Source organism: Acromyrmex echinatior, chromosome 2 (assembly GCF_024713525.1).
Source record: "Acromyrmex echinatior isolate Ae372 chromosome 2, ASM2471352v2, whole genome shotgun sequence".
Taxonomy (NCBI): domain Eukaryota; kingdom Metazoa; phylum Arthropoda; class Insecta; order Hymenoptera; family Formicidae; genus Acromyrmex; species Acromyrmex echinatior.
The window spans coordinates 7,345,944-7,369,803 of record NC_141853.1 but is presented as its reverse complement, the minus strand read 5'-3'; the positions used below and the strand labels follow the sequence as shown (position 1 = coordinate 7,369,803).

The window sequence follows — 23,860 nt, the reverse complement described above, 5'->3', positions numbered from 1 at the left end:
TCCCAAATTCAACAACAAAAAAATCAGGGCGAATGAGAGTCAGCGTGGTAGTTAATACGCAATCTTAAATCTTTATTCCAAAAAATAGTACTTTTCAGTTCACTTTGGAACCATCCTCAGCAATATAATTTCAAAATATCAATCCAAGAAAAAATTGCCATCAGATTAATAGATTTGATTGCGTAAAGATTTAAGATTGCATATTAAACTGGATTTTTTGTTGTCGCAATAATTATTGCAACATTTGACAATGTACATATGTATGCATATTTTTATTTTTCATAATTATTATAAAAAAAACGCATGTAGGTACTATGAAAACTTTATCGTATGATAACGTATGGAAAAGCTCGCTTCTCGAGTTTGAATTTAATCGTATTTTTTATTATTGTGAAACTTTTAATAAATTGAAAATGAAGTGAATAAAAAAGAGTGAGTGTTACTTCTTACACGTTTTAGAAAGGAACTGACATGCTCCTTCAATTATATTTTCCAACGAAAAATACGACGAAATATTTTACTGCACTGCAAGAGGGGAAAGGTTGGAAATTACAAGCTGTAGATACGTATATATCTGTATGTATAGCAATAGTCCAGTAGAAAGTAGAAAATTTCTGCGTCTCGTGTTTCCTGCGCCGCTTCCGTCTACATTGTGTTCTGAGGAACTTTGCACTTTCGCGCGGAGGCGGCGTAGCTTAATTGGCGCGCGGATGGAATCCTGGGAGAGCATAGCATTGAAAGGAGTACGCGAAGTCGCGTTAAAATGCTTCACGGACGAACAGACAAATTGGATAAATAGAAGTTTTAACACGCAATGCGAAAGATCGCGACTCGTCGCTAGCTAGCGGGTAGAAAGATATTTGTCTCTCTCTCTCTCGTGAATTATAAATACAATTATACATTGTTACGTACAATTATATTTATGGCAATTTATATATTTGTATGTAAATACGAAATTTAGCTGTAAAATATTTAATTGTATAAAAATTATTTTGCTTAAATAATATATTATATATTATATAATGAATAAAAAATATACGTATAGAAAAAAGTATGAATCGTGACGAAAAATATAAAGAACTACATTTTTCACGGTAAATTACTGCAAACTATTTGAAAATGTGAAAATATACCATTTCTATTTGATTTCATGAGGGAGCCTTGTGTTTCGGAAGCAGTTTCGGAAACAGTTTCGAGCGATATCGAAAAGCGACGTTTCCCTCCCTCCATGTAACGTTTACTCCGACCGGTCACTCTATCTATACATGTACACATATATGTATATACATATTATATATATATATATACATATATATTACGTATAGAGAAAACGTCGACTGGATTGCAAGCACAGACGTATGATAGGCTCGTTCGACGTCGCTTGATTTTTTTCGCGAGAAACGAGATCGCGAACCACTACCAGCGGGAACAGCTGAGACTTTTCTTCATCAAAAGAAAAATCAATTTTCGACAAACGTCAATGCCGATATTCGATGTATAGCTGCCGGAATATTCGTTACTTCCTTTTGCCGGAGAGAGGAAAGAGAGAGAACGACATGGTCGATTGGCAGGAATTAAAATATCGAACATCTCAAACACAAAATTGCAGTTGGCCGATTTTAATACTTGTACGAGAGAAAGAAAACAAAATCCAAAAAGAAGAATTGGAACTATGCGAAGTAAGGTGTAATCGATAACATACGTGATAGCGTACATGCAGCTTTCGAGGATTGAATTGAGTACCGCGATTATCGATTTGAATAGAGTACCGCGATTATCGATAGTGATTTGATAAAATGTCTTCATACAGAATCTAACTATGTGTAGAATAGGAATTCAATGATAACGTTATCTAATATATAACGCGCGTATAGAAAAATATAGAAGATCACAGTTACTGACATAACACTTTGTTTTTGAATAATGTTTCTTTCATAAAAGAAAGCTAAAGCTTTAGAAACATAAAAACTAGAAAGTATCTTCTATCAGATAATAATCAGATAAAAATCAGTTTTTATAATATCTTTTTATATTTTTATAATATCCTTTTGTATTTTTGTAACAATCAATTATTTTTTTGTAAGATAAATAAATCAATTTTTGACAAAATGGGCTCTAAAACTGACATAGTAAGCGGTAATGTACATATATTCCTATTCTTTTTTTCTTTTTCTTTCATAGGAGTCATCTATAGAAAATACCGAATAGACAAATAAATATATTATATTTTCTAGAATCTTTTCTATTTAAACCGTTTTTCATTCATTCATATGCATACTTTATACTGTTCTGAAAAATATAAACATAAAATATAGAGCGACAGTTTCTTTTTTTGAAGATTTCTCATAAATTACGATTCTTTTGTAAATTATAGTTGTGGTTTAAATAATAGTGGTTACATTATTAATAATATTATATCGTTTTATGTATTTGTAATTTTTTAGTAAGAATTTTATTTTTACATTTGTAGAATTTGTTTTTAGCTGATTTTGTAGAAACAAACATATGAATTACGAGTTCTTACATTTTTACTTATCTCAACAGATCATGTTTTTTTTGTCAGCATTGATAAAGTACAATAATTGGTTTCCGAAAAATAAGGGGATGTCTCTTTAGAAGACCTATGTCAGTTCTGGCGATTTTCCTCTATTGAATGTGACGTTGATAGTCTACAGTATTAATGATATAATAGTGCCCTATTATCTATCTCTTTGGAATTATTATAAGATATTCTTACAATGGAAATAAAGATCAAATTTGCGATACGGTTATACGCCTTTCTTTAACGATCAATGTACAAAAACTCCATCATTCACGTCGAAACCGAAAGCCACTTCCCGACAAGCCAACGTTATCCCAAATAATGTGTATGTGTGCGTGACAGGAAGAATACTCGCTTCTTTCGACGCTCGCTCGCGGAGAGAGGGTTGGTTGATCGGTAGGAATTAAAATATTGAGCGTCTCGAGAGTGGAGAGTGGAGCGAGTGCAGTTTGAAAGTCGAATCGGGGTGAGGGCGGCAAGAAATGAGAGAGAAAAAGAGAGACAGAGAGATAGAAAGAGACGGTAGAGTCTAGTTGTGAATCGCATCGTACTCATCATGCACCATGTTCTCTTTCTCTCTCTTTCTCTCTCTCTCTCTCTCTCTCTCTCCCTCTATTTATCTATCTATCTAGCTCTCGCTCTTGTTGTCTCGTCCCATAGGATCAGCGGGGAAAGAGAAATGAAGAGAGAAAGAGACGGAAAGAGAGAACTGCCTTTTGTTCTGGCTCGTCTACCGTTCTTCTCCACACGCAACGATCGTCACGTAGTCACCTCTCGTCTCTTTTACACGCACCTACACGTGCGGACGTAGTATATGTAGTGGATATGCGCGCGTGCGTATATGTGTTGTGTGTATGGTGCGCACCGGCAATCTGTACCCGGTTTTGCCGGGGCAAAGAGAAAGGCGGCCCGATCGATTTTCATCGAGTCTCAAAATTCTATATGCACATATCCAGCGAGGAGCTAACGCCTTATCATAAATGTTCCCTCATCTCACTGCAATGTTATCTAGTAAATTCAGATTAGATTTATTTACTTCGTCAATAAAGGCAATTGTATTTTATCGGTCCAAAGGTTATAATAAAAGTATCAAATACTTTTTTCCAACTTTTGGAATAAATACATATACTGGCTATTGATTTAAAATATATTATGTCTCGCTCGAGTTATTATATATAACGCATTAAACTTTTCCAACTATATTCAGACAGGAATTAATAAATTTTAATATGAAACTAATTTAATCTAAAAATTCACTTTTTCTATATTTGTTTTATGCATAGAACGGTCAAAATGTCCGTAACTGTAATTCTTTATTTATTTCGTGAGCATCAATATGAATATTGTCAGAGTAGAGAACAAATTATTTTTGTAACAATAATATTTATTTTATAACACTGCCAGAGGATTGTCTGTTTCTTTAAATCTTTCATGAAAGAATGATTTTGTTGAAGTATCTAAAAATGTAGTTAGATACAGATCTGAAAATAATTTTATTGAACCATTAAAATTATTATATAGGACGCGCAACATTTTTTCTACATTCCTTGAATTATTGCCAATAAACGAATGATAAACGAGATTTTAAAGCTTGTACTAATCATTTCTATTTGAAATTTTACAAGGAAAGTTTCACATTTCTTAATAGCATCAATTAGATAATGCACTTTCTAACATTGCTCCTTATATATATTTTTAATTTTTATTACTTCATTAACTGTTTAAGAATGAAATTTCCGTTACGATACATATAGAAATAAAAGAGAGAGAGAGAGAGAGAGAGAGAGAGAGAGAGAGAGAGAGAGAGCATCAAGCAATGGACAAATCGTATTTTAGTTTAAGAAATAATTTTGCGAGCAATTTCGTTAAAATCATTTTTAACATTACTTTCGTATACGTGCGTGTTAAGCGGTAGCATTCACTGATAATGTAGCAGAGTGACATTTTATTCGCGCAAATCAACACGTCAGACTTTCAAAAGTGTAACGTGACACTCACGTTTTTTGCTTCTGCACGAGTCACTTTTGAAATCATATTATTAATAAAGATTTACAATCGTGTTTAAATAAAAAAAGTAAACAAACAAATAAATATCAGTAGATTTTAAATTAATTATGTGCATATTTAAAATTATATAAACGAATGTAAAAAAAAGTTGTATGCTTTGTTTTATTGCATAGATTTTACTTTGTCTGGCATTAATTTTTAAGCTAGACTATATATAATGTACAAAGACTTATGAGCGTAAATATTTTAGATTTTTATCATTGTTATCATAAACACAGCATTAAATAATAGTGATATTTAAATATATTAAGATATAATTTATGAAACGCTATTCGTCGAGTATATTTACATCTTGCAGTAAGTAGGCGTCTCCTTTAATATTATTCTTAGCACTCTCGATATCCATGGCGTTGGCTATAAAGAAAATGATTCTTACAACAAAAGTCCAGAAATATAGGTACACACAGAGTCTACCTATCGTGAAACGATATTCCTCTTCGCTCCCGAGAAGAATATTCTCGATCTTTCGATGATACTCGACCATTCTCTGTGTGTAGATGTACGTATCTCTATGGGTAAGATATGCGTTTGTGTTTGCATCGAAGATGGAAGGACGACGAGATGTGAGGTAGCGCGGCGTAGAGAGGAACGGGGGAGACGACCAGAAAATATACGGGGGCAGAGAAAAACGCACGAGTTTAGCTGCGGTGTGCAGAGTGGCCTTCCCTTCGAGGCGCTTTACACACCGGGTATCTCGTAATTGAGCAGACACGAGCCACCGGACGAACGAACCCGCTGAGAAGGAGAAAGAGAGGGAGAGGGAGAGAGAGAGAGAGAGAGAGAGAGAGAAAGAGAGAAGGAGAAGAAGGGAGAGGGAGTCCATTCCACTCGGAGAATTATCCCTATTTCTGGCGTATTGCGGGGTCGATCTTACACAGTATCCAGGGACAAACTCGTGCAGCTTATTTATTCGGCCACCGAACAAATCCTTAATTTACATTGTTCTATGTACGCGTTTTATGCACGCTCTAAAATTGATTTTACGAATAAGTCCTTTAAGCTTGCATATTGAAAACACTGTGGTCATATGATTTTCGAGGAATTGAATTGATACTGGGAAATTTGTAATTAAAGCTGTTATTTCGATGCGAGATGTGGCATTAATAATATTTTTAGCCATATAAAATAAAGTAAAATTTTAAAAATTATCGTGTTAATGTATATATATATATATATATATATATATATATACTCGATAAGCGTATAAAATTCTTTTCTGTTTTGTGCCGATGTTATATAGGTTTCAATATATATCACATTTTAACAGAATTAATTTAATTCAGTATTTTATATAATAGATTTAATTTTAAAAGTATACGAAGGGACTTTCTTTATTTATATAACAACAAAAAATCCAAAAAAATAAGGGCGAAAAATACAATCTTTATTCCAAAAAATAGAAAATAGTACTTAATAATCCTATTTTCTATTTTTTGGGATAAAGATTTTATTTTTTGGAATAAAGATTTAAAATTGCGTATTAACTACCACGCTGATTCTCATTCGTCCTTATTTTTTGGATTTTTTGTTGTTGAATTTGGAAGAGTCCGTAAAAAGATTACATTATTATTACAATACTATTTACTTATGTAGCACAATAATATATATTGGTATTGAAATAAAGATGAATTATGAACATCACAAAATTATGAACGAAACTAAATCTAATAAACCAAAGGATTAAAAATATGCAATGACTACTCAATCTAAAATCTTTAAACCTTTTACTTTTACATCGAAGAGCGGTTGCTCCGCTTGCTGCAAATAGATAGATCAAAAATATGAATTTTAGATTATGCGAATTCTTTACAAGATTTATAGTTATAAATGACACTATAAATGACTCGCGCGGAAAGTTTATCGATAATAATTTATAGAATGTGCAACTTGTATTGATCAAACAAAAATTACTTCTATAATTCCTTTCAATTTTTTAAGAAACGTCAGGATTAATTGCAGAAACTCTATTTATATTGTATTAGATTTTTTCCGCTTTTTCAATTGTTCCGTCGCGATTAAATTATTAATATTAATATTTGCTTATAACGATTATTTTTTCGCGTGAAACGTGCAAGTAGATTCGAGAAACTTTTAATAGCTCTTCGAAAAGGGGGCATCAGCCTCGAGCGGTTCTCGATCTCGCAACACATATACTCCAATTTGACAAGGAATCCTTTTCAAAAAGCCTGTAGCGAAGACAAAGTTGCTGTACTTTATAATCGCGACGACTACGATTTTCTTCTAAGTATAAACGGCGCACGCGGTTCTAAAGTCTGTGCTTTGACTACATCTCCGTGGGATCCGACGGGATTGCCGAAGGGTTAAAAGGGTTAAGCAGTCGAGACTGTGCGATTTAGGGAGGGTCGAACGCGGTCGGCCTTGTCTGGGGCAAATTCGCGAAGCGGGACGATCAAGAGAGAGTTCGCCGAACTTCCAGTTACTCTATGTCCAAATATGTGATTGGCGTAAATAATTTATGCTTTCCTATGTCCGCTTATATGCAACTACATCATATACGTTTATAATGCGAATCATTAGGTCTGTTTTTTGTGTAGCTGAATTAATTTTGAAATTTAAAATGAAATAGATACATGTTTGGTATTTGGCGAAAGCGAGAAAGAAAGTTTTAGTACCGTCTAGTGCAGAGAGAAATAAAAAAACATACCTATTGTGCACAGTGGAGCGTTACTGCATAATACGATTTTAGAAAAAATTTTGAGAGTAAGAGTTTATAAGAAAATATACTTGCGATTATACTGTTGGAATGTTATTATAAAAAGAACGAGCAGTATTTTGATTTATTAAAATAATATAAAAATAGTGATAATATACAATAATAATAATAATTATTATTCATAATGGTAATTTTTATTCAGAGAGTCGGCTTTGAATTTTTCCTCAAAATGTGACTCCTAAATCTATGCCACATTTGTAAAATAGGAAGCGAAATTGTAAATTGGGAGAATAAATTTGGAATATCAATCTTACGCGGTACGTCACATTTTGCGGAAAACATTATCATTTTAACATCTCACGAAGGACAACGTGGCGTCGGCGCATACACCGTGGCTATTGCAAGGCACAGGAGAAAGGAAGTTTACCGTAGAAAACAGCTTGAAAGTTGTGGCCGCGGCGCAACCTTCACTTCATAACGAAGTGTACCTCGCTAGCTTGCATTACCGAAGAGGCCCTCCTCGGCGAGATCTTTTTCAAAAGCGTTCTGAGATGGGTTCGATCTTTGCGAATGCCGTGATGCTACTGAGAGAGTACAACGATATATGAGCTTGTTGCTTTTCAAGCGCGTCTCTCTCTCTCTCTCTCTCTCTCTCTCTGCCGCTCGGCGCAGAGGCAGGAACATCTCGCTTTGGGTCAATAACTCGCATGACTCTATATTACAACACAGGACTCGAAATAAAGTTTTGATACCTCGTCGATTTTCATAAATTCAGATTTAAGAGTCCTCCTCTTTCCTAGGGAAACGTCAAATAATATCTCGCCAATTACATATTGCAGATGATTTCATATACGCGAGAGCTGAGAGTTCGTAATAATTGATACGATTAGGAGAAAGTAGGGTAAAAGTCTATGACCCTCATGTGGCAGATGGAATACGCGGAGACAAGAATCGCGTATTAAGCATTTCAATAGAAAATACTTTATGTGGAATAGTTTTGATACTTTTAATAAGTATTGCTATTTTTTCATCTTTTGTATTTTTTCTATTATCTATTTATGCAAATAATGCTACCGAATAATTGAAATAGTCTTCTTTTATATATCTACATAAAAGACATCATTAGCGACAGATAATATAATTTTCGACAATTAAAAAAATTATTAAATTTATTAGAAGCAAAGTTCGTTTTGTGTGTGTAAAATTACTTTGATTCAATTACATTCTAACGAAAAAACAATGCATTATCAAGATATATCATAGTACTTGTTCATATGTCTGCCTATAAACTTTGCCAAAAAAATCAACATTCCGTCCATCTGCGACTAGTTTTGCAACGCTATCAGAATATTTTCGACAGAGCTCTCATTCTCGGGTCGATTATGTCTCTTCGAGGGGTCCGTGATTTTTGGGCTAACGAATGTTACCGCGAGTACCTTTCGGAATCACGAAATTCGAAGCCCGATTTACCTACTATCTCTCTCTCTTTCTTTCGTGAGGCGATATTGCGGTTATTTAATTTCGCGACAACAAGATACGCAAGCGCGGCCGAGAAGAAAACGAGTACCGCTACGACACGAGACGAGAGTTCCGAGTCGTTCGCTCTTTTTCCTCGACGTTCGCTCCGCGTCGCCGCGCTCCGCGTCGAGGACTCTATCCCCACGATGGTGACCGCCGCTTGTGCCACTGCTCCTGCCATAGTTATAGCTTCCACTTCCTCGACCGTCCTTCGTGAGTACATTGCAATTTTTCTCGGTTAGCAGGAGGCGGCTAACTCGCGCGGCTCCGAGGCCGACATCCGAATCACGCTGTGAGAAAATCTCAACTACGTTTCGCTCTCATGTCGACTTTCCTGCCTCAACTCGGTTCTCTCTCTCTCTCTCTCTCTCTCTCTCTCTCTCTCTCTCTCTCTCTCTATCTCCGCACATTGACTCTTGCCAGTTTATATAAATCGTTGTGTAATCGAAACGATATCGAATCCGACATTAAATTCACAGTAAATTGTTCAGATTTAAAGATTCGACGTATTATCTCGTTATCTTGGATGAATCTTTTAATCTGGCCTTAGATAATCTTGCTCCGGATTGTGCAAGATTCTGTTTCATTTGTAGAGACGAAATATATCTGTATAATTTGGTATGAGTTTCTAACAGTAGTTTGCGCAGCAATTTATAAACGCGTTTACATGGAAGCTATTTTAAATACTTGCAAAGTAAAATTTTAAAAGTAGACATGTCACTATCGAACATAAATGCGAAAGTTAAAATTAATATACTGCAATGCTTATAACTAATAATTCTGCTTTATGATATAGGAGTAATAAATATATGATATAAGAATAATAAAAATGCCTTTACATATTTTCCCGCTGAATCTTTTTTTATATTTTGTATAATATTAATTAATTTGAGAGAGAGAGAGAGAAAGAGAGAGAGAGAGAGAATTACATTTTCTTCAAATATTCAACAAAAAAAATTGAAAAATTATTATCAGCTTTTTATGAAATTTATTATTTCAATATGATTTATTCCGAGTTCACGATAGCTTCTTCTTTCTAATATTCTCACATCCCAGTAAAGAATATAGTCAAACATTGAATATCTTAAGATAACTGTTTTGAGAAAAATCTCCTCTGGGATTAGAAGTGTTTTTCTATTTGCAGCTAGAAATAAGTTTCATATCGTTTTTATCTTCGTTCCGCATGTTATAGAGTTAAGCGTTTTAGAGATGCTGAAGGGATAGAAGCAATTAGAGAGGAGCATATATTTTACAAGGACGAGCAAGGAAGTACCAAACGTGCACGAGACTACTAGCAGAGGCTGAAAGGTGGGACAAACTTGCCTTAGGGAGAGAGGGAGGCATAGAAGAAAGGGAATGATGCGCGTTGTAAGCGTGCAAAGTGGAAATTCACTTGGTACTCGTTTGCACATAGCGGTATTCGCCCGCAGGACTGACTATATGATGTCCGTTTTAAGTACAATTATGCGAAACATGACGTTAAGTATCGATGTGAGATCATAACATTATCTCGACATTAATTCTAAGTATCTAAAAAGTTGCGTTATCCTAAACTGAATGATCGGAAAACTCAGAAAAAATTATGATAGAGAAATATATTTACACGCGTCCTTTTTACAAATATTTCTAGAATGATTACTCACAAATTAGTTTCAAGTATTAGATATTTGGCATTTAAAATTTGTCAAGTATTCTGTATTAGAATTTCTAGCTGAATCTGCTTTATACTCGCGAGTACTCGTCGAGCATAAGTGAATGTTTTATTTAATTTTTGACTTTCGTCCTATTTCAACTTACATAATCTTTTCACTCATTATCCCGCGAGGCAAATCAAGGAGGTAAAAAGACTTTTGTATTCTTAGATCTACATACACCAAGTTTCTCAGCTAAAGGGAAGAAATATAGGTGCGAGACATCTTCTCGTCGCTGAAGTACTCTCAGTCTTCTCGTTTTACCTGTTCCCTCGCTGAATCTCTCATTAAATTATACCGAGAAGTATAGCGGACGCATTCAGATAATATTATTTGAATCATTTCAATAGATGCGATTAACTTTGTAATATAAGCATGTTAGATTAAAAAAAAAACTTTTGATATTCTGTTTTGATATCGAGAAAATACTTATACAATATTATATAATAGAATACTTCATTACATGTGAATATTGAGACATCCATAAAATGTCTTTAGATTCTTTGTACGATTTGGAGTTAAAAAGCAATTTCTTTATTGAAGTAAAATGTCATAATAGGATCATAAAAGATTCTGCGTCATTAAAATTTTAAATCGTATAAAGTCTTTGGAGGATTACAGAATTATAGTCAGAGAAAAATTTGATCACTCGTGTAATTTACATTGAGCAAAGGTTATCAGTCGACTTTCTTTTATTTTTCATGTTACTATATCCGGTGACCCGAATGATTTATACGTAGCTGTAGTTTACACAGTGACATTTTAATCCTTTCGTACGAAAAGGCCATTTCATTTATATTATACTTGAGCAAAAGTTGAAGCTCGGCAAATATATCAAAATTAGATCATTAAACAGTATATATTTCGATCTCTCTCTCTCTCTCTCTCTCTCTCTCTCTCTCTCTCTCTCTCTCTCTCTCTCTCTCTTTCCTCTTAAAATATTTATAATATTGAATCGAGAAAAAAGTTTCTTCGTATTTTTTAATTCAAAATTGTATATACAATATCTTCGTCAAAAATGAACGAAATTTAAATTTAAAAAAGGGGATTTTAAAACTTGGAAATCTCTACTTTCGAAAGGTTACTTTATTTTTAGTTTCCGTGAGTTTGGTAATTTTTATATTTAAAAAACTACTAGCTGAAAAAGATGAAAAATTTTCTTTTCACTTTGGGGGTCTTTCACGTACCCAAGAAAAATTTACGAAAATTTTCGACTACCTATCACTATCGTGAAAGCTTGAAGCTTTCCCTACAATTTTTTAAAAATGTTCCTATGATTTTTTGTTCCTGAGTTATTCATGAGTTAAGTAAAGGAACATTCTGATTGTTCATACTTCGATAAAAATCATCACAACCACCACAATTTAAAAAATAGATTCTTAAAGCTGAAACTTTGCTCTAGCAAATGATATAATTATAACGAAAATTTCGCAACAAATAAAAAACTTTTGCAAAAAAATTTTTTAAAATACGAACAAACTTTTTCCTCGATCCAATATTTTAAGAGAAATATTTATAATATTAGCTTTTCAGATATATAAATATAGATGTAAGTATTGAGAGATAGATTAAGAGATAAAACGGCTCGCGATAAATTGCAATCTTATAATCTTTCTATATACTATCTTTCTAACAATTATATATCAGAATATTATAACACCATTGGAAATTATACATTTGTTAATACACCATTGGAAATCGTGTATTAAAAATCAGCATAAAAATACCATTTATTTCAATTTTGAAGTAATGAGTAATCGCATGGAAATCCGAATATATTTTTAAGTCATCAGAAAGTTATAACTAAATGGATGTAGCATTTTATTTAATCTTAAGCGGATTTTAATTTGAGAATTTTACTATAATGGTTAGCAACGATTTAATGTTAAAAACTAATGAATGCTAAAGGAGTAGATGACATTTCGAATTTCTTCGAAAAATCAAATCAATTTTGTATGAATTCTAGGAATCATTTTAATTGAAAAGTAACAGTTAGAAATACTAATATATATATATATATATATATATATAAAATTCATATATATAGATGAAACGAATCGTTTAATGTTGTACAGCACGAAGCTTCAAATAAATTGTACCGCAGATAGCGGTTTAATAATAAGCGTATCGAAATTAATTCGGCATGTTGGTTGTAATCCATGTGATAATCGATATCCGTATATCTACCAACGATTCGGAGAATCGGGTAATTGCGAGAAATGATACACCTATCATGACAAAATCATCTATAATCAAGCAAATCTTTCGTACAAGATACGAATATGATTATACTAACGAGGATGTAAATCACTATAATGAAGCAAGGTCAATAGAAAATTAGCGCATTTATGTATTACGCTTACCAACAGTGACTTCGTATTTATGAAAACAGAACAGATACATAGAAAAATATCTGTTGTACCACTCTCTTTTTCTATATATTAATAATTATTACTATAAAGTACACAATTATTATCATAAAGTAATATTTAGAAAAATATTCATGCACAGATTTTTTAATTTAAAAATTGCTACTCTTTCTCTCTCTCTCTCTCTCTCTCTCTCTCTGCATCTATCTATCTGTTTTTTATGTTATCTCAAATCTTCAGAACGTTAGCTTCTCTACTTAATGCTCCATGATCATGACGATATTAAGCACGCTTTTAAACACGTATACGATGACGCGACATGTAATTTACAACGTATCCCGTTGCGAGTGCATTTTCAGTTTTAATCAAAAGAGTAGCGCGCGCAACGATAATGCGACAACGGCAACGACGACATTTCCCGCGCACCAAAAAGTTCAACGGTAGGCGGCACAGGTGTTGGTTAACAAAGTACACCCCCGCGATTTTTTACACCCACGTATGTACGCGTGTCGCGTCACGTGGGTGTCTTCGTCGATCCGTGGGTGTAACCTTTACGCAAACGCAATACGTATCGCGTAACATAGTTCGCTGTCTTGCCCATTAAGCGAAACGCCAAACCATCCCTGCACTGCTCGACGTTTCATTTTAACCCGACCCTTTTCACCTACCCTCGATTGTGAAATACATCTCTAGCCTATCCACCCGTTATATTTTCGCCCGAAATTCTTCCCTCTAATGATAAACGTATGTCATTTTCAAATGGCCATTTCAGTCTTATTGAAATTTCGCAATAAAAGTGTCGCCTGTTATTTGTGGTAAAACATTATTATATATTTTTTTAATACAATAATTATATGATATAATATATGTACATTATGTGTAGTATGATTTCGAACTAGTAGTAATCATTGACATGTATTTGTATTTACAATGCAAAATGTTTTATTTATATATTTTGTATTTGTATTATTTTTGTATTGTTAGTCTTATAATATGGCAGAATCGAATTTATCTGAAAAAAAATCAGAGAGAATAAATTTCGCTCAGAATTAAATAAAGGGAAATCATAATCCACATTTTGGCGAATAGCTTTTTCAGTATATGATGCAGGCAATTTTTGTTGAAAAATTAAATATCTGCTTCGTGCATTAAAAATATATTACCGTTTAATAAACTTGTTAATACTATCATTCATTTAATAACAATATAGGGCAAATATTCATTTTCCCGTTTGCTACAATAACAAAGATATTTTTTTCTAAATTTCGTTGACGTTAAAATTAGCATGTTTAATGTCTTGTGGGAGAATAAGCTATTGGAAAAAAAAACTTAACGATATATAATCGTTTTATTGCTCGTTAATATCGTTTATCGATCGACAATTTCGAGTCAGCTGACAAAGATAGTACTCATGAACATATCAAAGATGAGCTCGTGCAATATGTAAGGTAGCTACAGAGGCATCGGCAAGTAATTTTCATGAAAATGTACGGAACCTCTTTGAGCCTCCAAAACATGCGGAATACACTTTGAATGCTCGCCACTCCGAAGCAACAATCGGATACTGGAACTCCGAATCGTTGGAGCGTCGACCGTGCGGTGATCGAAAGTACACTAGATACGCTTTCTCCCTTCTCCCTCTTCTCTCTCCTTCTCTCTTTCTTCATCTATTAATCTCCGAAATTCTTTTCGAAAGATAATAAAAGAATCTTCGAATGTGCTTCCAATTTTATGCGCTATATTTCTTCAGATTTCTTTCTGATATCCAAAATATAACTCTACATTATGTAATTTGTGGCATACTTCATTTCTAAAATGTATATTTGGTATCTCAATTATCATAAACAAAATTCTCAAAGTAAATATGATTTACGATTTTATGAATCTCATACAAAGTAATGCTTTGATTTTAACAATAAATTTTATTTGTCGAGAATAGGATTATTTAAGTTTAGATATAAACATTTATTTATTTACATGTATATAAAAAGAGATTTATTTCTAAAATATCAATAACTAATTTCTACTGTAATATTTTTTTATGTAGATAATTCACGATATCTTTCTAGAAAAAATTATAGTTCTTCTGTCGACAAACTATAAAACTATAATAATATTTGGAATAATAAAATGAAATGATAATAGAATTTACTATCGTATCTTTACGTTAATCGAATGCTTTTACATTTCCTGAAAAATAAAGATATCAATGACCTTCGAACCAGTCAATCTCTCCTCCAACGCAAACATTATCATGAAAAGATTTCTATCAGTGCGATCTATCGAGTTGATGGATTCGAAGGTCTGGCTAGTACCTACTATACAAAAAGACCGCATCTTATTTCATTTTAAAATAGGTCTCTTTTGACTATTGTACAGTTTATGCTACGCATTCGTCATACGATGACGAAAAAGGTTGGAGAAATGATTTTACAATCATATTTGTGAAAGTGTGCGTACAATTTTTAATATAAATTAATCTAAAAGATAGAGAGAGAGAGAGAGAGAAAGAGAGAGACACGTCAGACTTTGAACAGTTAATATTTTAAGTTTTACTGATACATTTTTAATTGTACAATGGCATTGTATGTGGACTTTCAATTGTTTTTAAGAAACCACACGTTATTGTTCAACAGGTTTCTCATTCCCTGTTAAAATATCATTTATTAATGTCCAATCAATTAAGAATTGGAAATTCCACTTCGGATTTTGCAATTCATAAGTGACTGACTGATAGCAGAGTGGGGGAACTTGTAAAAATTCGAGGACTATTCATTGCTGAGGAAGACTCCAAGGTGAGTCGAAACGTTCGAACGTTACTTTATATTACGAATACTATAACTGAGTACTAGATGTACTTGACTGCGTTCAATAGAGAAAACTAATCAATGAGTGCTCATAGTCATTCTTTAATATGATTGGTTCTTGCCTTTATAGTGCTTCGCTAGATCTAACAACAAGCGTAAGAACCAATCAAATATTAAATAATCATTGAGTTCTCATTGATCAGTTTTCTCCGTAGTTTGGACGCAGCCATTGTTTAAAATTTGGTTCTCTGCATACTACGCCACACTCTCTCATTAGCCCTGTTTTTTTTTTATTCATAAATTAGTCTAATGAAGTAAGAATTATGTCTTTCAAATCGTCCACTCGTCGCAACGTGCTTCGAGGAAAAATAGTGTTATATTTCTCACGTATACCGAAGGACGCGTACGGTTTTAAAAGCCGATGGAAGAGGAGAGAAAGAGGATGAGAGAGGAAAAGGAGGAGAAGGACGAGGACGAGAAGGTGGAAGAGGTGGAGAGACGTGTGCTCTGTATATATATATATATATATGTGTGTGTATATATATATATATCTATATATATATATATATATATACGTATGCAGTAAAGTGGTAGCGGTGAGAAGAGAAGAGAAGAGAAGACCGAAGCGTATAGATGGCCCCGTACGCGCGCGGGTAGTGCGATAGGTAGGATTGGTAAGAGAGTGGGGGAGGAGGAGGAGGAGGAGGAGAGGTCAGAACGGAGGGGAAAACGACTCGGAACTCGTGTCGTAGCGGTACGACGCTCGGTCGGGTATCTCCGTGTCGTGGGCCACACGCTCGGCCGGTGTCGGCTGTCGGCCTGTCGGCTCGCAATGCTCCCATACGTTCGCTTCGCTTCAGTCGTGCTCGGATATCGTTTGCGTACGGACGTAACGCGCGAGCCAAGCTGAGCAGAATCACATTTGGCGTGTGCGCAACCTATAACGGAGATTAGACAGTTTCTCGCGCGCGAGTACGTCGAGAGTTTTCATTCGACACGGTACAACTCCGTGTACACGTGTGTACGTGTACAAATAAATTGTACAACGTGCAACAATCTCGCGCGCGCGCGGGGGAGGGCCAAGTGTATATATACGCTGTGTATACATCTCGCTGTACGTGTGTCCGCATGGTTCACGTGTAGCGGTAGCGCTTGTTAACGGGAACGTATCTGACGTTGGTCCGTGTTGATATATACAGTGTACATCGTGTACCTTTCTAGTGACATATAAATAATAAAGATAATAATAAAGATATATTTGTACATATAAATCTAAATATATATATATATATATATACATACATACACATATATATATATATACATATATCTATATATGTACGTACAACGAGAGAGAATTGTGTAAACTAGAGTGCTCCGAATTAATTCCGTTAGCCGTAACGTGCGCGGCTAACCCGCGAAGAAAGAGCGACGGAAAAGGAGAAGAGGCGCGCATACACAGGGAGAGAAACACGAGAGGAGTCTCGCGCGCGCGAGCAGGAAGGAAGAACAAAGAACGACAACGTGCCACTGCCAGACCCGCGGTGGGGCCTACGTGCGCGAGGACCGGCGGCCGTCTCTCTCTTTGACTCGATAACTTTATCTCTCGCTGACGTTCACTCGCTCCTCACCATCGCATCGCGGTCTGTGACTTACGTGCGAACGACGACGACAACGGGCAGCGGGAGCGACTTCGTTTCGGTGCTTGAGGTAAAGTGATTTTCAATGACGTCACGACGAGAGCGATGTCAAGTTGAGCAACCTCCGTCCACACGTCCGCCACCGAGCGTTGCCCCCCTCCCCCTTCTCCTCCCCCTCCTCCTCCTCCTCCTCTTGCTCTCCGTTACTCCCGTTCGCTTGCGCGCCAGGGGGGACATCCTCGCTAACGATTAACCGCGAGATATTATGGGTTTATTGTATTATAAACGGCAGTGTTTTCGCCGTGATAAAAATAGAGGGATAATTTTCAACCTTTCTTTTAATTCTGTCAAGTCGTGTAATTGTAAGGAATAGTTCGCGGGGGAAACTTCTAACGTTCGCCGAATGATACCGATACGATAACGAGATGACGCGCGTATTCGTCGAGCGGTGAACAATCACTCGGGAGCCGAGCCAAGCTGCCACCTGATCGCTCGTCACGACAGCGTCGACGCGATCGGGGAATTCCGCCGTGGCCTCCTTCAAGCACTCGCACTCGCGCTTATTTATATATATATATATATATTTTTTTTTTTTTCCTTTACCGACGAAATATCGCGACAATATCACGGACGAAAATCCCCTCGAGATTCTCTTCTCTTTACAATTGGTATCACGCTTCAAAGTTTCTCGCGGGGATTGAAATTGAAAAACTTGGATAAATTTCGATACCAAATTTCGATACACTTCAATAGATATGTCCAGATCGGCTCTAATGTATTTGCTCCGGACGGTAAGAATTAACACGTCCATTTGTGCCTTGATTTACAAAAGACGCATTCTTTTTTTAATTGTAGCGTTGAGCAAACGCAATGGAGTTATTTTATTACTCTGTGATTTTTTAAAGTTCTGTAACAGTATAAAAATTGTTTGGAGTTATCAATAGAATAGAAATACCTTATTATTTACTAATCCTTGGTGTACACGATGATTTTTCATATTACTCTTTAAAACTTTTAGAATAAATTATCACTCTGACGAATAAAATTTCACTTTTAGTGTGAGATTCTACTCGAAAGAATTTAGAGAATACACTGATTATAAGTCATTCGTGTCCCGAATTGATTTCTCTCACTTTAATAATTATACAAAAATTATTAAGTAATTCTTACATGTACTTTAATATCTTTAGGAAATATATAAGGAAGGTTGTGTATTTAAAAAAATTATACATAAATTTAATTATTTGATGCTTCTAGTTTTTTTTGAAAAAAAAAAAAAGAAATGTGCATTCACAAATGATTCATTTGTGTGTATTAAGAGTTAATCTTCAACGTAAAAACCGTATTAGGAATTAACTTTGAAATGATTAATCCGTTATTATTTATTCAAAATTAGACTCGCTGTTGGTATAAAAGTCTTCGCTATTCGCGTTGCGGACTTCATGATCTCGTCGTGAATCAATGCCAAACGCGTACGATCGATATGCATTGCACTCTCGATACCAGGTTTGCATCGCGATCCGCAATCTGACGAGATCGGCTGGTCGTATTCGCCGATGAACAACGTAATCCCGGAAATAATGTCTGCCCAAGTATTCGTATCAACGAGAGAACGACAGCCGACGTTTTCACATAGTATGTGGTGTCCGACAAAGGCAAAAAAAAAAACATATCGTCGATAATATAAATATCGATGATCACGCGAATGAATAGAATGTATTTTCAACGCTTCGATCCTTCGATGCTTTAAAAGAGATATATTGAGCGTAGATAGTTATTAAAATACTTTTCTTATTTTTCGAGACCTTTTCATAAATTTGATAAACCCCATTAACCTTCCACCATCGCAAATTAAAATTGGAATAGATAAAAAATTTAGTGCTGTTTGCTAATTTTTTGCTGTGGTCTAAATTTTTGTGCTCAAGCAGCTTAGCAGGAATTAAGATTTAAAGTTGGGGGGAGGGGGGGTAACTTACTATTAAACTCCCCATTGAAAATGTATATAGTGGCAATGTCATAAAATCAAGTACATCAGAATTTTTTGCTTTTTAACTGCTCCAAGATAGCGTAAAAAGAATTTTGAAGTATAGCATGTTGAAACAAATACGAATATAATTATAAACGATCATTAGAAGTTTTCCAGTTTCGACACTTTCTAGTGTCGAAGATATTCAGTGTTGCTGAAATGTTACCCGTCTATCCATCCTTCGCCTTGCCAATAAAGAGAAATCGATTCTACGAACTAACTTGTTTTAATTTCGCAATACAGACAAGGTAAAGTTAGCTTCACGGCGACGAGTGATTTGGTGGAATTTAACTCGACGAGATTCGTGGTAGAGAGAGAAAGAGCGAGAGAGAGAGAGAGAGAGAGAGAGAGAGAGAGAGAGAGAGAGAGAGAGAGAGAGAGAGAGAGAGAGAGAATCAGCTTCGCTGCATCGCCTTTGACCCGCCGAGCGCGAAACGCTGGACAAGATATCGCCTGGATATTTAAACGCCGCTGCGACGGCAAAACGCGGTTTTTGTGTGGCAATGAACGTAACTCGAATAAGGGCGCGGCTGGTCAGGTACTTTGACAGTCAGTCGAGAAACTCTGATCCGCGCAGAGTATTTATTTTATCAAACGGTCTATACGTAGAAAACTCTCCCTCTTTTTTTCTCGATGTAATGTACGATAAATCCGAAATCGCTTCGCGAGTATTTGATGTGCATGAATATGGGTCGATTATTCGCGTATTTAATGTACGAAATATTCTTCTCTTTGCTGATTTAATATATATTTTATGTGAAGATCGTTTAAACAGCTTAATTATGTATGCAAGTGTTCCTGAGGATTTTAATTATCACTGTATTATCATGCAGTATTATCGTATAGTCTAGTAATATGCTTATTTTAAAATTTCTTCCTTACTTTGTAAAATTTTTAGAGTAAATCTTACTTAAAAATTGAAAATTGAGCTCTTTTTTAAGAAACTCAATTTCCTCTCTTTAGAGTGAGATTCTACTCCAAAAAATTTATACAGAGAGTTAAAAAAATTCTACATTCTAAAAATTAAAGATGAATTTTCACTAATATTAATTTGATTTAAATCTAATTTTTAAAAATATAATATCGATATATGGCTGTTTCTTTATTGATACAATTTAAGCATTACGAAATTACAAACTCGCTCGCAAATTTCAAGTAGCAGATAAAGTTAAATAATGCAACAATTACGATACAGCGAACTGTTGATTTAGCTAAAGAAAGAAAGAGAAAGCAATCTGATAGACAACTTAAGACATAAGTTTCACGTTTCTTTTCGTTTGCGATTAACATAAAAGCGCAAGGTTTATTACATTTCGTTCGTTAAGTATCGGATATCGTCCGTTGAAATGGCATTTCCCGCGCTCCATCTCTACACGCACACAACACACGATGTATCTAACAATAAATAGTCTAGCAACCTTCGCGGTTTATCACGTCCAGTGGGTCGGCTGCTTAGGGGATGCCATTAAGTGAATTGCACTGCCCGCTATCGATTTTCGAGCCACATCGCGTTATACCCCCGCGATCTTTCGTAAATCCATACATTTCTCTTCTTCCCTCACTGCCGATGCTGATAAGCCACCGATAATAAGGTCGATCGAGATACGAAACTCAAAGTTTCTGAATATAAAGCACGCGAATATATTCTCTTCTGAACGCGTGAGATATTTTTACTATTCGTCAAATATATTATATTTTGCAAATCTAGAAAAAATCAAAAGGAGAAAGAGGAAAAAGAGATATTTTGTCAAAGAGATTGCTTGTCAATTTAATTTGTGGTATTACTATCCTAGTTCGGCTTATGATTGATGACATTTCAAGACTGAAAATGATTTCAGCGAACAGTTTGCAGTATGTGTGTGTGTGTGTGTGTGTGTGTGTGTGTGTGTGTGTGTGTATTGCGTATATAAATTCATACCGAAAATTATTAAGCACTATAAAGATCTAGCTTAAACCGTTAAAGTTTTAGTTACGCAGTTGTCTATTGATATTTGCGATCTTAAGATATTCCATTTAGAAGTATCTTTTTGAAGTATCTAATACTCGGATAGTATTTTCGAACGTAGTGTTGCTGTTAATTCTGCACAAATAGTCATCTTGGAGTCATTGTGAAGTACTGAAAAGAAAGGTAAAAAGAATGAAGATAATTTATGACCATATTTCAGTTTCTTTATGAGATTGTCAAGTTGTTTTCAACAATATATTATAGAAAGACTCTTTCGGTCGGCGATTTAGCTCTATAAGAAAAACCGGTTTTAAAGTAACTTAAACTTACAGGAAATAAAATTTTCTAAATATTTTGTTCCTTTACATGTTCCATTCAACATTGATTGGCTTGAAAAATCTTTTCAAATTCTTTTCTTGCGAAGAAAAGAATTTCTGTAACCTGAATTGATTTTCATTGTATCTCAACGAATGCTTAGAAGCAAAGATACAATAAATGTCCATTCAAGACTCTTTCGATCGGTGATTCAGCTCTATGAAAAAAAAACGGTTTTAAAATAACTTAATATTTAAAGGAAGTAAAATTTTCTTTAAATATTTTGTTCCTTTGATGTGTTCCATTGAACGTTAGCTGATTAGCTCGAAAAATCTTTTCAAATTTCTTTTCTTGCGAAGAATTTCTGTAACCTGAATTGATTTTCATTGTATCTCAAGGAATGCTTAGAAGCAAAGATACAATAAATGTCCATTCAAGACTCTTTCGATCGGTGATTCAGCTCTATGAAAAAAAACGGTTTTAAAATAACTTAATATTTGAAGGAAGTAAAATTTTCTTTAAATATTTTGTTCCTTTGATGTGTTCCATTGAACGTTAGCTGATTAGCTCGAAAAATCTTTTCAAATTTCTTTTCTTGCGAAGAATTTCTGTAAACTGAATTGATTTTTGTATCTCAACGAATGCTTAGAAGCGAAGATACGATAAATGTCCTCAAGAGTTTCTAAAAACAAGAGGAGACTCGTGAACGCATTAATACCGATTTTATCGTGGGACGCGGCGCGCGCATCGATTATCGACGCGGGGGAAGTACAACCGCGTCAAGGTATCCAGTTATTATCGTGTTTGCTGTTCACGTTAACTCTGTCACTTGGTACATAAGGCGGAGCTGCCGACTGATTGTGAGCTTATTCACGTGAAATGTTCGATAGATGGATAACGACGGCCGAGCATTACAAATTCATAAACATGCTCTTTATTAATCCGAGAGTGTTCCTGGGTTTGTCAATTTATAATTTAGCATTTTGTCAAATAATGATTGCGCCTCGCAATTGTGCTATACTTTGTCTCCGATAATACAATGGAATATTTTTTGATGTGGATTGAAAAACGCATACAAATTATTCTGGTTTTACCATTTATCACAAATTCATAAAACACACATACACGCACAACTTTTTTAATCAAGACATATATAGGGAAAATAATTAATATATTCTATAAGCTTTTTATATATGAAAAATTGGTAAGAAAATAGTTGAATAAAATTTCTATAAAAAATTTCCATAATTCATAACGATGTCGAAAAGCAGGATTTTTTTTTTTAGAGAATCGCTAACTCGTGTTGTTTTGAAATTTCTGTTTTAGCAAAGTTACGGATATTCTTTACAATCATAGAAAATGGGTCGTTCGACAGTACCGCATTCTTCTCAGTGTTACGCTACATTATGTCCGCTTACATTCAAGGACATTGCGAACGTAACAAGTCTCGATATCTTTTATTTGCAACTAATAATTCGATACTGATTAATTCCTACCTTGTGCTGGAAAATTATTGAAATTATTTAGCTTCAATAAATTTAAATTTTACATTTACATTTTTTTGCTAAATTATTTCAAAATTATAAGAAATAAAAAATATATATGGAGAAGATTTAGCATCGAGGAATAAGATTATCGGATTAAAGATTATGAGAAAAATAGTTTGAGTATTAAGACATTCTTGAGTTGTAAAATATTTTTATTTTACTAACGGATACTAATATTATACTAGCATTTTTCTATTGTTACATTAGTTATGCAGTAGAAGTCATGTATATTCCAATTTTAACATTAATGTTGAAGATTCGAATTACTATTATGTACTATAGGTCGTATTATGATCGATATACCTAAAGAGAAGGTGACGCATCCCGTTATCGATTCCCGATACTTATGATGCAATCAATATTGTCGATGATATTAACTTGGGATGTGAGAAATGCTTTGTGCATGAATATTGCAAATTTCTAATTTTTCATTGTAAATCGGAGACGTATTTTCTTTCGAAGAAATTCCTTACTTGAAAAGCTTACATCGAATAATACAAATATATTAATTTTTGTAATGTAATAAGTTTTACTACGTAAAGTTATTTTTAGAGAGAGAGAGAGAGAGAGAGAGAGAGAGAGAGAGAGAGAGAGAGAGACAAAGAAAATAAGATTAGCTTTTTGTACAGCGACCTTTTGTTCGATACGGATGCAATAACATTTCTCGTTATCGATATTTAAACGCAAGAAATTATTAGAGATAAAAGTCATGATATATA

The 23,860-nt window shown here is 34.4% G+C and overlaps 1 protein-coding gene across 2 annotated transcripts in view; it reads left to right on the top strand.

Annotated features, from left to right (window-relative positions):
• LOC105154309 (hypothetical protein) overlaps positions 1 to 23,860 on the top strand; it is a 116,222-nt gene that overhangs the window by 60,034 nt on the left and 32,328 nt on the right. Inside the window, exon 1 of one of the 2 annotated variants that reach the window (XM_011069750.2) lies at positions 16,425 to 17,378. The exons of the other annotated variant lie outside the window; for it this stretch is intronic. The gene's annotated coding sequence lies outside the window, so the exon portion shown is untranslated. Of the gene's footprint in view, positions 1 to 16,424; positions 17,379 to 23,860 lie in introns of those variants that run through there. 2 annotated transcript variants of the gene reach the window in all.